The sequence below is a fragment of the Delphinus delphis genome, chromosome 8 (genome assembly GCF_949987515.2).
Source record: "Delphinus delphis chromosome 8, mDelDel1.2, whole genome shotgun sequence".
Taxonomy (NCBI): Eukaryota; Metazoa; Chordata; class Mammalia; order Artiodactyla; family Delphinidae; genus Delphinus; species Delphinus delphis.
Genome location: NC_082690.1, coordinates 101,314,576 through 101,321,069, shown reverse-complemented (window position 1 = coordinate 101,321,069; position 6,494 = coordinate 101,314,576). Strand labels below are relative to the sequence as shown.

General features: G+C 48.9%; 1 protein-coding gene across 2 annotated transcripts in view; it reads left to right on the top strand.

Moving 5' to 3' along the window:
- Window positions 1-6,494, top strand: part of AHNAK (AHNAK nucleoprotein) — a 92,946-nt gene that overhangs the window by 39,554 nt on the left and 46,898 nt on the right. The gene's annotated exons all lie outside the window — the stretch shown is intronic.

The following is a 6,494-nucleotide window of genomic DNA, read 5'->3' as shown; positions in this document are numbered from 1 at the left end:
ACCAACTCGGCATCCTCAGATAGGAGTATACGATTCAGAGATGGTTCAGACATGAATGGAAGAAAAGGCCTATGGAATGGCAGAAAGGGATCTGACCGTGGGTCACAGGCCTGCCAGCTGTTCCAAACTTGGCTGTAGGTTTGCTGGCTGGCCTCGTTAACTGCCCTTCTGGGCCTCAGTTTCCCCTTCGAAATAAGGGTGCTGATCTCGAATCACATGTCCTTATGCTTCCTTCTAGTCCACGTGAGCGCTAAACTTTATGAAAAATCTCTTCTGACAGAAGTCCCCTCCCCCACCCCCTTTTTTCTGGCCTTCCCTTGAGGCACGCAGGATCTTAGTTCCCCGACCAGGGATCGAACCCATGCCCCCTGCATTGGGAGCACGGAGTCTTAACCACTGGACCGCAGGGAAGTCCAAAAGTCCCCTTCTGATTTACAGCTCTGTAGACAATACAGAGCGGGGGGACCTTCTAGAAACTGGCTTCTGATGTTGGTCATTGCTGGGCAGAGGGCAGCGCCTTCTTAGGCCAAAATGATCGAACCAAGCTCATCCCCCTTGCCATTCCCCAGAGCTGCTTCCTTTCTGCCAGTGGAAGCAGCTCTGTACCTCTCCCATCAGCCCTGGAGTGGAGATACCAGCTCCAACCCCCTCCTGCCCTCTCCAGAGCCAGCTTATCTGCGGGTCTCAGCGCAGAGCAGCGAGATCTCCTGCCCAGCGTGAAATCCACCTGCCCTCGCTTGGATTTCAGACGGGCACCTTGCCAGCTTCATCCACTCCCGCGTCAGCCAGCAGAGCCTGTGTCCTTGGGGGGCTTTGGAGCTCACGGGTGGCTCTTGCTTTCGGAAAGATAGGTAGCAAGGGAGGTGCTTGATCCCCTGTGGCTTTTTAAAATATTTTTTAAAAATTTTATTTATGTATTGAAGTATAGTTGATTTACAATGTTATATTAGCTTCAGGAGTACAGCAAAGTAATTCGGTTTTATATAAATAAATATATATATATATTCTTCTCCAGATTCTTTTCCCTTATAAGTTATTAGAAAATATTGAACATAGTTCCCTGTGCTATACAGTAGGTCCTTGTTGGTTATCTATTTTATATATAGTAGTGTGTATCTGTTAATCCCATACTCCTAATTTATCCCTCCCCCAGCCCCCGTGGCTTTTTAAAAGCTGATTTTGTGAATTGGGCAAGAGTTTCCTCACCCATAAACTAGGGGTAGCATCCACAGGCCCAGAGTCTGTCTGTTCAGGTGTTTGGGTTGTCTGCTGTGCAAGGGTGTCGCATTTAAGGGTATAGCATTCATGTCACAGCCATTTGTTTGTTTATTGAGAGCATGAGGGTGGGCATGGAGTCCTAGGGAGGTGGGTGTGAGCCCCTGCACACACACTGAAAAGCTAGAATGTGCACACGCCCACTGGCGCACGTGCCTACACGCAGCTGCCTTCCGTCCTAACCAGGTCTGGGCACCCCACAAGTGTGCTGCTTTCAACCACGGCCCAAATCCCAGTTCTCCGTTCTGAAGCTGATGAGTGTGGAGTGGGACGGAGTGTGCAGATGTGTGGTCCTGGCGTCTGGAGGGGGGATAAGTGGGTGACAGTGCGGTGCACTTGTGTACACAGCCAGGGGGATGCCCACTGGGACGCTGGAAAGATCTCCCAGGCAGAACTACCCAGATTGTCCAATAATATGGCAATTAAAAAAAAATTGTTTTAGCTTGAGGAAGGGGTGATGTACACTAGTGTGGCCCTCAGCGTCCATTCATTCAGCAAGTATTTTTAGAGCATCATGTGGTTAGATGCTGTCCCTGCCCCCCTGGTCTCAGAATCCTCCTCTGCTGACCTCCACAGACCAAATGATGTGATGGATGTGGGACACTGGAACACTGGAAATACACACGTGTAAGTGACGCTTCTACCAGGGATGATGAGGATGATGGTGATGTTTCCCTGGACTCTCAGGGTGAGATCTCATTGGCTGGGACAGTCAGGAGTAGTGGGTCAGATGGATCAGGAACATGGCAACGGGCCATTCAAATGTGAGAAACTTCCCAGCTGCCCTCCTCCCACATCAGGCCCAGGCTGGAGGCAGTGACCACAGGACAGGAGCCCTCCCTGCTGCAGTGACTGTTACCACCGGAAGGGGGAACATGGAGGAGGTGCCAGGGGGTGGAGACGCATATGGAGGGCCCATCCCAGCGAGCTTTCCTTCGCTTGTTCTGCCCACCCACTCTCAGTTCCCCCCTTCCTCCGTTCTTCCTGACGCCTTCTCACCGCCTACCTGATGGGGATGGTCCAAGTTATTCCCCAAAGTCCTGCAGGGCCCAGATTCAGGAGGTCTTAATACTCTGAGGTCCCAGTTCCTGCATTTGAGGGCGGGAGTGGTCTCAGGAGACCTGGAGGGGGCTGGGCTGGGCTCCTCTGTGTCCTTCCTTGGAGTTCCAGCACGGAGCCACAGCAGGGCCTGCAGCCTGACAGTGCAGCTTGCTTTAAGCAGTGTGACTGACTGTGGGCGTGGCTAAGGGGACGTTTGGCAAATTCAATTCTTTTTTTTTTTTTTTTTTACTTTTTTTGGCCACACCCCACGGCATGTGAGATCTTAGTTCCCCGACCAGGGATCGAACCTGAGCCCCCTGCATTGGGAGTGCAGTCTTAACCACTGGACCGCCAGGGAAGTCCCCAATTCAATTATGTTGAAATGCACCCCATGCTCACAAAAGGCAGTGTATGTTTTTCACCAGCTCAAACTCATTTCTGTACGTGTCAGGGTCCCTACAGGAAACGTTCGTGAAGACAACTCAGCCACGGAGAATTTAACGGCGGCTGTTCACGCAGTAGTGGGCCAGGACCAAGCAGCCAACAAGGGGTGGTGAGACCCCCAGGGACAGCGGGAGGCTGGTGCTACCCCTGGGCCTGAAGGGGCCTGGGAAGAGATGGTATTCCTGGAATCTAGCCACGAGGGGCCACAGCATCTGCCAGGACTGCCTGCCATGAGAAGCAGGAAGAAGCTTCCTGACCTTTCCTTCTGATGGTGCCTTGCGCTGGAGGGCAAGCGAGCCCAGGTCTTTTCTTTTAAAAAAAAAGTTTATTTATTTGGTTGCGCCGGGTCTTAGCTGCGGTAGGCGGGCTCCTTAGTTGTGGCATGTGAACTTAGTTGCGGCATGCATGTTGGCTCTAGTTCCCTGACCAGGGGTCGAACACGGGCCCCCTGCATTCTGAGTCTTACTCGCTGCACCACCGGGGAAGTCCCGAGCCCAGAACTTGCGGGTAGAGGGATCGGCCTTCCGCAGGCACAGAAGGCACAGGGCAGAGAAGCACGGAGAAGGGGTCTCAGGGTGGATGGCAAGATAGAGAACGACCGGGACAATGCCCTCATCCTCATTTTTCTGTTTGGCAAGTGTGACTTTCTATGTATTGAGGTTTCTTAAAATAGCCATGGTTACGTGGGATGTAGCTAAGGTATGATCATAAAGTAATACGACAATTTTTGTTTTAAACAAACACACTTATACTCGGGAGGTGCTACACTTCTGTGAAAATTTTACTGTTAAGAATATTTTTGTCCCCTCTCTTTTGGAACTGCTCTCAACATCACTTGTGCATTTAAAAAAGGAACAATTTCCTTGGGGAAGCACAAATCTTCCTCTCTTGAGGTCTGCAAATGGCCAAAGGGCCTGGAAGATCCTCCAGGGTTCCCAGGACAAAACTCTGAAAAGACCACTAGCCTGGGAGTAAGTGGGATTCGCCATGACCTTGAACAAGTGAAGGCCCCTCTTTGAGCCTCGGTTTACTCATTTGTAACATGGATAAGGCAGGCATTCTCTAAGGCCCTTGCCAGTTCCAATAGTCTATGATCTTTTCAGAAGCAAGGCTGGTTAATTAGGTGGATGGGGCTGTTTGGGGTCAAAAACAAGGCATGATTATAATGTAGTGCAACTAATTTTCCCATGTGGCTGGTAAACCAACTCAAATGTTTTGAGCAACAGCACTGTTGAAATACTGCTATGTCTCTAGTGGCCCAAAGCCAAGGCACTGCACCCCCAGTACTTTGCATGTTGCTGGCACGTGCGTCTCATTTCTCAAGTCCCATCTTAGCTCTCTGGCATTGCGTGTTAGCTGTGACGTGAGAGATGCTGCTCAGCTTGTAACTGACGTTCCTTTTTTTTTTACAGTGTATTTATTTATTTTTGTGGTACGTGGGCCTCTCACTGCTGTGGCCTCTCCTGTTGCGGAGCACAGGCTCCGGACGCACAGGCTCAGCGGCCATGGCTCACGGGCCCAGCCGCTCCGTGGCAGGTGGGATCTTCCCGGACCGGGGCACGAGCCCGTGTCCCCTGCATCGGCAGGCGGACTCTCAACCGCTGCGCCACCAGGGAAGCCCTACAGTGTATTTATTTTGAATTCAGACCTACAGAGAAGTTGCAAGAATGACACAGTGAATAACCATATAACTTTCACTTAGATTTCCCAGTTTTACCTTGTTGGTTTTAATCTCTCTCTCTCTCTCTCTCTCTCTCTCTCTCTCTCTCTCTCGATGTTATGATTATCATTATATCTGCTGAATCATTTGAAAGTGAATTGCAAACATCATGACCCTTTACTCCTAAATCCTTCAGCATGTATGGACATTCTCTTATATAACCACAAGATAAGAGCCAAATTCAGGAAACTTAACATTGTTATTATTATCTGACATATTGCCCATATTTAAATTTTACCAATTGCCCCAGTAACTACAATTTCCTTGTAGCAATGTCTTTTTGCCCATTTAGGCTTCAACCACCTGTGATCCCACGTGACCTTTAATTGTCATGGTCTCTTTAGCTTCTTCAGTTTGGAACAGTTCCTTTGCTTTTTGTTGTCATTTGTGACACTGAGATTTTTGAAGTGTACAGGGCCAGTTGTTTTGCAGCAACGTCCCTCGGTGTGGGTTTGTCTGAGGATATTTCCTCATGCTTGGGTTCAGGTTATGTGTTCTGGGGCAGCGATCCCACAGAAGTGGAGTGGGGTCACTGCTCAGGACCCTCATGACTTGGATCGCTCGGTGAAGGAGGAGATCGCCAAGTTTCTCCATTGTAACAGCGCCAAGTCTTTTCCCCCTTTGGAATTAACAAGTAAACCCAAGTTTTCAAGAAAGAAGTCCAAGTTTGGGCAAGTTTATTTTGCAAGCAAAATAGGGCTGAAAGGGCTGGTGGCCTTGAAAGGGCTGGTGGCCTGCGTGCCTCGGCCTTGGCGTGCTTTCCGGCTGCTGTTTGGAAACTGGAGTTCTGGCTTTGGGCTTTGCGCCACAGAGCAGCTCTCTGTCCGTCCTCATCAGGACAAAGAATTCAGTGCATGAATGCTTGCCACGGGTTGGGAATGCCAGAGCTGTTTACCGGCCTCTGAATCGCCCCGTGGAGTCAGGCATTTGCTAGAGCTTCCCAAGGCTGACTGATGCCAGCAGAGGTGCTGCCGTGAATGGGCCAGAGCAAATGTGTGTGGAACATTCTGCTGAGGCCAGTGGTTTCAATTCCCTTTAAAAATCTCTGTTATTTTCCACCACAAACTTGAGACCTGGCCTTAATGGAAAACCTCCCAGCAGCGGGGCTGAGGATCGGAAAGGGTTAAGAACGAAGAGCTTCTCTCGGGACAGGGACTGGTGGTGCACAAGGTGCCCATCTCTTGAGATCTCATGCTGAGTTCTCACTCGGCCCCTGGCCAGAAGGCTATAGAAAAGTGAGGTTCAGAGAAGTGAAGCAATCCGTCTCCACCCTTAGAGCTGGAAGAGGTGACTCTGTCTAGGTCAATCCAAGCTTACTAATTAAAAAAAAAGCATTTTGGGACTTCTCTGGTGGTCCAGTGGTTAGGACTCCATGCTTCTACTGCAGGGGTTCCATCCTTGGTTGGGGAACTAAGATCCCGCATGTCAGGGTGTGTCCAGAAAAAAAAGAATTTTTTTTAAATTTAAAAAAGCATTTTTCCCCCTTTCCCCTGATGCCATTGCTGTTTCCCTGAGGAACCCGGGAATTTTTTTCTGTGGAGGTTTTAGGAAATGGAAGCTGTCTTTCAAAATTTGTAAGGCCTTGACCTTTTGAGAACTGAAGCAGTTATTAAATACTTATGGGCAAAGCCCGTTTCCTCAAGGAGACTACAAGGGAATAAGTAAGGGAATAATAAGGGAATAATGATGATGATGATGATGATGATAATGATGATGGTAGCTATCAGTTCTGCCACTTCCTAGCTGTGTGATCTTGGGCAAGTTATTGAACCTCTCTGTGCCTCACTTCCCTTATCTATAAAATAGTGATGATACATTACCTCTCTCATAGCAGTTTTGTGAGGAGGATGTAAGTTAACACATACAGTATAATGTATTTGGCATATAGTAAGTACTGGAAGTGTTAGCCATTTCTATTGAATACTTACTTTGTGTTAGGCATTGTATATGTATTGTACACACTTTATCTCTTTTGATTTCTATAACCCTATGAGGTGGGTATTACTTTCCTCAG